Source organism: Felis catus, chromosome A1 (genome assembly GCF_018350175.1).
Source record: "Felis catus isolate Fca126 chromosome A1, F.catus_Fca126_mat1.0, whole genome shotgun sequence".
In the NCBI taxonomy this organism is placed as follows: Eukaryota; Metazoa; Chordata; class Mammalia; order Carnivora; family Felidae; genus Felis; species Felis catus.
Window position 1 is genome coordinate 87755895 of NC_058368.1, and position 7641 is coordinate 87763535.

Consider the following 7641-nt stretch of genomic DNA (forward strand, 5'->3'; position numbering starts at 1 on the left):
CGAATCCGAGGCTGGCCAACTGATTCCTCGCCTGGTCAGCCCCTGACACCAGAAGACAACTTCAGAGGCTCCCCTGCCCAAATGCAGGTGGCCTCTTCCATGTTTTATCAGTGGGATTTAGAGGAGGAAGACCAGGATAGAGAAAGAGAAGGGGAAAGGAAGGGCAAGACACCAGCACACTGCCGGCTGCCCTGTGACCTGGCCACTTTAGCCTCCGTAGTCTCGGTCCCCTGGAACAATGGCCGCTACTGGAAACTGCTACACTTTAGGGAAACCCAGACACTGGGGACACACATGTGTCCCCTGAGGGAGAAGCTATCCACTTTGCAAAGCAATGGGACACTGGAGGAGGGACTTCCCCCCAGGACTGCCCCTTCTCCATGGATGGCCCTGCAACAAGGAGACCCTATGCCCCTTCCAGCTCCTGAGCAGATTACTAGGTGACCCTGGAAGTGGCAGGTAAGACTTCAATTCCTGTTGGATGCGGAGGCCAACTAACTACTGGGTCCTAACCTCCTCAGGGCCTGTCTCTTCTCGCTGGGGTCTGTGTTGCTCAGCTGTCAGGACTCTGGGAGTATCTTCTCTGTCCATCCCCTGGGTCTGTGTTGCCCAGTTGTCAGGACTCTGAGAGTATCTCCTCTGTCCAGGAGCGCTCTGATTGCATGGACAGCACTGATTTTCCTGTAGCATTGCTGCTCTTGCTATGATACCTCTGCGTCCTTATCTGCTTTTTTTTTTTTTATTTTGTTAGAGTTTATTTCTTTTCAGAAGGAGAGAGCACTCAAGCAGGGGAGGGAGAGAGAGAGAGAGGGAATCCCAAGCAAGCTCCAGACTGTCAGCTCAGAGCCCGACACAGGGCTTGAACTCACAAACTATGAGATCGTGAACTGGGCCAAAACCAAGAGTCAGAGACTTAACTGACTGAGTCACCCAGGCGCCCCATCCTTCCCTATTTATTTTCCCAGAGTCTAAGGCATCTCAAGTGCCTAAAATAAGTAGGTAAATTCTCAGTTTCCACATGGGTGAAACCTCCTCCTTTGCAGTGAAACCCCAACAACCCTCAAGGAGACAAGTAATGGTGAGGGAGCATAGGACAAGCTGACAGGTTACAAACTCCACTCCCCACCCTCCACCCCCTGGTGGAATGTGTGATATTCCTCAGACACTCCTGGCTGCCCAAGAACAAAGGAAAGGTGTTTTAAAAATGAAATTCCCTTACTGCCTACAGCCCATTGAAAAGTCCTTGACATAGGCCAAGTGACCTCCCTCTAGGAACTCAGCTGCCTGTATGAGAACACTTTGCTGGGGGCAAAAGGGAATCTTGGCTTAACATTATCCTGACACCCCAGGACCCTGTAAGTCTACTTCCTTTATCCCAAGATAGATGCTGGCAATCATACTCCAAGCTTATGGCCCCCGATATATATCTCAAGGCTCTCATTACTGAGGTTTTATTAAACGGTAATAAATGGTGTTTCCCTAACAACAGCAAGCCCCTCTCAAGGTCCTGGAAACCTTGCTTCCAAAATTCCTTAGAGACTTACTCTATCCCTGACTGCCTCCCAACTTGAGGGTGTATAATCAGTCACCTCGTCATGACCCCAGTACAGCTCTTCCTGCCCACGGGTCCTGACCTTGTGCTTTAATAAAATCACCTTTTTGCACCAAAGATGTCTTCAAGAATCCTTTCTTGGCCATCAGCTCTGGACCCCACAAACCCCCATCACCCCAAAACTTCATCACCGTGGTCTTCCCAAATCACAGGGCCCTAGACCTACTAACTGCAGATGAAGGAGGTACCTGTCTATATGTAAAGGAACAGTGTTGTTTTTCCATGTTAACCAGTCAGGCAAAAGTCCAGGAAAACACCCAAAATGTCCTCCGTCCTCCACCAGGCAGACAAAACTGAAGAATGGGGCCATTCCCTCAAAGAAGGGAAACCCTTGTTGCTCTCTGTCCTGGGGCCTCAGCTCATCCTTCCAAGTGTCCTGGGCCTAGCCCTTTGCCCACACCTTCTTAGCCTCCTCTTTCACTCGCTCCCTTCCTGATTCGTCGGACAGTCCCTTGGAGTAACGCTGGACACACATTCCACACTAGAGAGACCAATCCTGACAGAAAGCAAGGAACTTTGACTCAGGAGCATCACCCCTTCACAGCAGAAAATAGTCAAACAAACGGCCTCCGCTGCCCCCCTCAAGCCCCTCAGATTTCAGGCCAAAAGTCCTTGAGTGGGGAGTGATGGAGGAGGCAACTACCCAGGTGTGAGCAGGGAACCTGACTTACCAGCTGTTGGAGACCATCAACTACCCCACTGCAAGCAGAGCAGAAGTTGGGGACAGCCAGGGAAAGTTCCAGACACTACGCATGCAGTCTCCCCAGTATCTACTGCCCCCAAGTGACCCACAACTTCATTGTAATACATCTACATTGCAGCTTCACCCCCACAGGTGTTACATGTCATGTACCCTTCAGGTTGCAGGAGACAGTGACCCCTTCCCCAGTGCCTCACCCTATGCAACTCTCCCATCTGGCTGTCCCGGAATCAGATCCTTTTATAATAAGCTGATAATCAAGCAAGTACAATGTTTTCTCTGGGTTTGTAAGAGATTCTGAAAATCACACCCATCAGGCTGATACGTCCCCCAAACTGGTAGACTTCCTAAACTAAAGACTCTTCCTTATTTATTTCCCTTTGGATTTTTCCACTTACTGTCTTCACTTTGGGGTCGAAAAGTGGGGGTAGGGATGAGGATAGGAATATTGATAATTAAACAAATTGCAAGTACTGAGAAAAAGAAAACGGTGGATAGGAAACATGGAAACATAAACTGCAGTTACAGTGTGATCTGTGGGAATCATTTTCCAGGATTTCTTAGGGTTTCAGAACAGAACACTTGAAAAGTCATCTTTCAACCTGTTTTCCATCGTGATGTGTGTATTTAAAGCTGTATTCAGGGGCGCCTGGGTGGCGTAGTCGGTTAAGCGTCCGACTTCAGCCAGGTCACGATCTCGCAGTCCGTGAGTTCGAGCCCCGCGTCGGGCTCTGGGCTGATGGCTCAGAGCCTGGAGCCTGTTTCCGTTTCTGTGTCTCCCTCTCTCTCTGCCCCTCGCCCGTTCATGCTCCGTCTCTCTCTGTCCCAAAAATAAATAAACGCTGAAAAAAAAAAAAATTAAAAAAAAAAAAAAAAAAAGCTGTATTCAGTCTAAAATACAGCTAAGCTCAATCACTCTTGCAGGTAGTATTTATTTCTTTTTATTACAATGTAAATATTTCTGGAGCATCTGTGTGACTCAGTCGGTCACAGTTACGCATCCGACTTCAGCTCAGGTCATGATCTCACGGTTCGTGGGATTGAGCCCCGCATCAGGCTCTGTGCTGACAGCTTAGCCTGCTTGGGATTTTCTCTCTCCCTCTCTCTCTCTGCCCCTCCCTTGCTCATGCTCTCGATGTTGCTCAAAATAAACAAATAAACATTAAAATAAAAACAAAGGGGTACCTGGGTGGTTCGGTAGGTTAAGTGATTAAGCGTCTGACTTCAGCTCAGGTCATGATCTTGCAGATTGTGGGTTTGAGCCCTTGAGTCGGGCTCTGTGCCGACAGCTCAGAACCTGGAGCCTGCTTTGGATTCTGTGTCTCGCTCTCTCTCTCTGGCCCTCCCCTGGTCTCACTCTTTCTGTCTCAAAAATAAACATAAAAAAATCAATTTGTCAATAAATTATATTTAAAAATTAAAAAAATTAAGTTTTAGGAGAAAAAAGAAAATCTATAATTCTATATTGCCAGAATTTCAATTAGACTACAATAAAAGCATGTTTGCTAAATAAATAAATAAATAAATAAATGCTTTTAATACCCCATACAAGTCCATTTTTAACCCAAATGTGACCAGGTTATATCCTATTTAGTGTCCATATATATCAAATTTATACCTGATTTTGGTTAGTGACTTGAAACCATAGCACACTAGGAATGCAGAACACGACAGTTTAGAATGTTATGAGCCCTTTCACATGACTAAACAGATGATAAAGATTTCTCATGCGCTCAAATGACAAGTGAGTTCCCTGCTTGTGCTAGCAATGATTATGTTGATCTAGAGTTCCTTGCACTAGAAAGTAATGTCCTTCTTTCACGTTTTTGATCATTTTACTTTACATTCTACCTTGCTAGAACTTAAGATGTAAACATGGTAGAAAAAATGAGAGATACTGGAAATATCTAGACGTGATATATATGGGAGCTACTGCACGCTAAAATGTGTGGGACCAGATAAGCTCTACTTAAAAGGAAATGTGTTTTGGGGCTCCTGGGTGGCTCAGTCGGTTGAACGTCTGACTCCGGCTCAGGTCAGATCTCACAGTTCGTGAGTTCAAGCCCTGCATCGGGCTCTATGATGGAAGCTCGGAGCCTGGAGCCTGCTTCGGATTCTGTATCTCCCTCTCTCTGTGTCCCTCTCCCGCTCTCTCTTTTCTCTCTCTTTCTCTCAAAAATAAATACACATTTTAAAAAAGGGGAAATTGTGTTTCTTTAAACTCCTATATTGGGGGGCACCTGGGTGGCTCAATCAGTCAAGCAACCAACTCTTGATTTCGACTCAGGTCATGATCTCTTGGTTCATGAGTTCAAACCCCATTCTGGGCTCTGTGCTGACAGTATGGAGCCTGCTTGGGATTCTGTCTCCCTCTCTTTCTGCTCCTCCCCCACTCTTGCTCTCTCTTTCAAAATAAATGAATAAACTTAAAAAATTAGCTCATATATTTTGGGGTGGGGGGGGAGGCTGATTGCATCCAACAAAAAGATAACTGGAAATGTTGAGGTCCTACCCCTGGAGCCTGTTAATGTGACCTTATTTGGAAGGAAGGTCTTTATGGATGCAATCAGGTTAAGATGAGGTCATACTTGACTCATGTGGCCCTAAGCCAATGGCTGGTGTCCTTATGAAAGACAGGGAAATTGAGCCACACACCCATGCAGAAAGCCACATGAAGATGGGGACAGATTGGGGTAATGCGTCTACAAGCCAAGGACTGCCAAGGAGCACTAGCGACCAGGAGAAGAAGCTACATGGAGGCACAGAACGCTCAGAGGGAACCTCAGATTTGGAGTCCCCAGAACCATGACACAATAAAGGTCTGTTATTACTTCAGGGTGCCCACTTTGTGGTAATTTGTTGTGGACACTGAATACACTGTTCAACTCAGTATGCTGAAGGAAAAACAGAGTAAACCAAAGTAAACATGAAGTAAAAATGTAGATATAAAAGCAGAAATTATTAAGCCAAAAAATAAGAAATAAACTACAAAGCAAACTCTTTAAATCTATGATTATATTCATCTAATGCAGGGTGAAAGGTTGTATAAGTTCTCCACTTACTGTGATTTTTTTTTAACAAGGAAAAATCAGCACTTACATACAGAAGGAAACAGCATTGTAAAGGTCTTGTACTAAAGTGTTAATAAGTCAAGTTATAACCCAAAAATTTTAATTAGAGATTTATGAACACTTATGTGTTATTTGAAAGCCTCCTTGAAGTATTCAACAAACTCTACAACACAGAAAGCCAAACTTTGCAGAAGGACACAGAGAGATCACACAGATGGACGGACACATATCAGGTGAGCGGAAGTGAGAATTGAAGCAATCACCGGTCTTAGAAAGTGCATAGCCAATACCATGATGTTAACAGACAAAAACGTAGGACAATACATTTGTCACCCAGAGGCACAGAAGGACTTCTTCAACAAAACTAAAAAAGTACAGAATTTAAGGCAAAATCAGTGAAATGGAAATTATAGGAGAGTTAAGAACAACTGTTTTCTTAGTGATACTGTATTTCATATTCGAAAGTTGCTAAGAGGATAGATCTTAAAAATCTTGTGACCATGTGGGGTGGTGGACATTAACCAGACTTACTGCGGTAATCATTTCACGATATATCCAAGTATCTAACCAAGATACTGTATACCTGAAACTAATGTAATGCTATACGTTGAATGGACCCCAATGAGAAAAAACAATAAAGGTCTAAATGTTGTTTGGCAACAACGTGAGAACAGTTTGCACCTTTACTAGACCGACAAGAATAGAAGAGCTGTCAGATGTTAAGATGAGCAAGGCTGTATGGAGAAGGAGGGAGGGTCGCCTGGGAGGGCACTTCCTCTGGGGGGTCTCTCCCGTAATCTCACATGACTGCAACCTCACCAGATGAGTAAAGAAGGTCATTTCCTGGCAGGTGCAGGAACCTCAGGATATCTTTGAGACCTCATGAAGAGGAATTTGCCCAATTCTACAGGTATTGCAGCCTGTCTGATGGCAAGTATTTGGCTTGGCTTCTGGCCTGGAGAGGCTATTAAAAGTTCAACCCAGAGATTCCTTATAAAAGTTTCCAGCAAAGCAAACTTTAAAAGATCCTCATGACCAATCGCTATTCTTGCTGAGCTTATGTAAATAATTAGGCCAGATTTGTTAAGACTGGATTTGTTCTACAAATGCATTGGTCTCAATTTTGCTATCTCTGGAAAGGGTGGGTTTTAGAGAGAACAACTAAATTTCAAGAATGCACAGTTATGGATGTTAAATGCTAGTTATGATTGTCTTTAAATGTTTGTTGTTTGCCTAAACTAGACAACTTGAGGTAAACTTCAGAAAATTGTTACAGTATTTCATATATAGGCAATCTTCTGTGCTTGTTATACTATGTGGATAATAATAAGACCCCGTGGGCATATGATTATTTAAGCAACTGAACAGGATGGATCTCTAAATATGCAAACCATATCTTACCTAAATCTGGTCTGACAGTTACCAGAAACCCACCCCTTTCAAAGACTTGGAGGTGGACTTTACAGGCACACAACCAAATAGAGGATTCAGTTTCAGGTATCACCCCATGGGTCCATCACTCCAGAGTTAAGGCCAACTCAGATGAACCCTCAACCTGGCAATGTGATCCAGATCCAGTCAACCCGCTTAAACTGACCCTCAAAAAGACACTGGCTCCTGAGATCTCCAGCCCTGCTTCAGCCACGCCCCGGAAGCTGGCTGGCCTGCGCATGACAGAAGCTTGAGGAATCAACATGTGGACCAAGCCCAGGTGTTTGGATGCAACTCTGCCATCCCTTGCCCCTTACTGGTGCCATAGCCCTGATCTTAATTCTTACTGTTGGGCTGATAGAGAATGCACCAACAAGCTGGACATGGGACAAAAGATGCATGCTGGGTCTCACATACCTCCTCTGAATGGGAGAATTATTAAGTATTGCCTATATATTATGATAACCTCTCTCACCTTCACAACTGCCTCTTACCCACTTTGCCCCCAGGATTGTTATATGACAATAAGGGAGTCAAGGGCATTCAGCGCCTTCACCTCCCTCCACAAAGTTTGCCACAAGGGGAAAACACCCACTCTGTCAGTCACCTGGTGCCTCAACGATAAGTATTGGACCATAGAGATAACCCAAAATGTCAGGAACCCTTGTCACAACAAGGGCCTCCAGAGAGGGAAGAGAGCTTGCTACACTTACCTTCCTCAATGGGGGATCTCGGATGGGAGAGAGGTGCACAACAGGTCCCTTCAAACAGTTATGAAGGATACCCAGGATAGGGTAATACAAGCCATAAAGGTGACCACTCCCCCG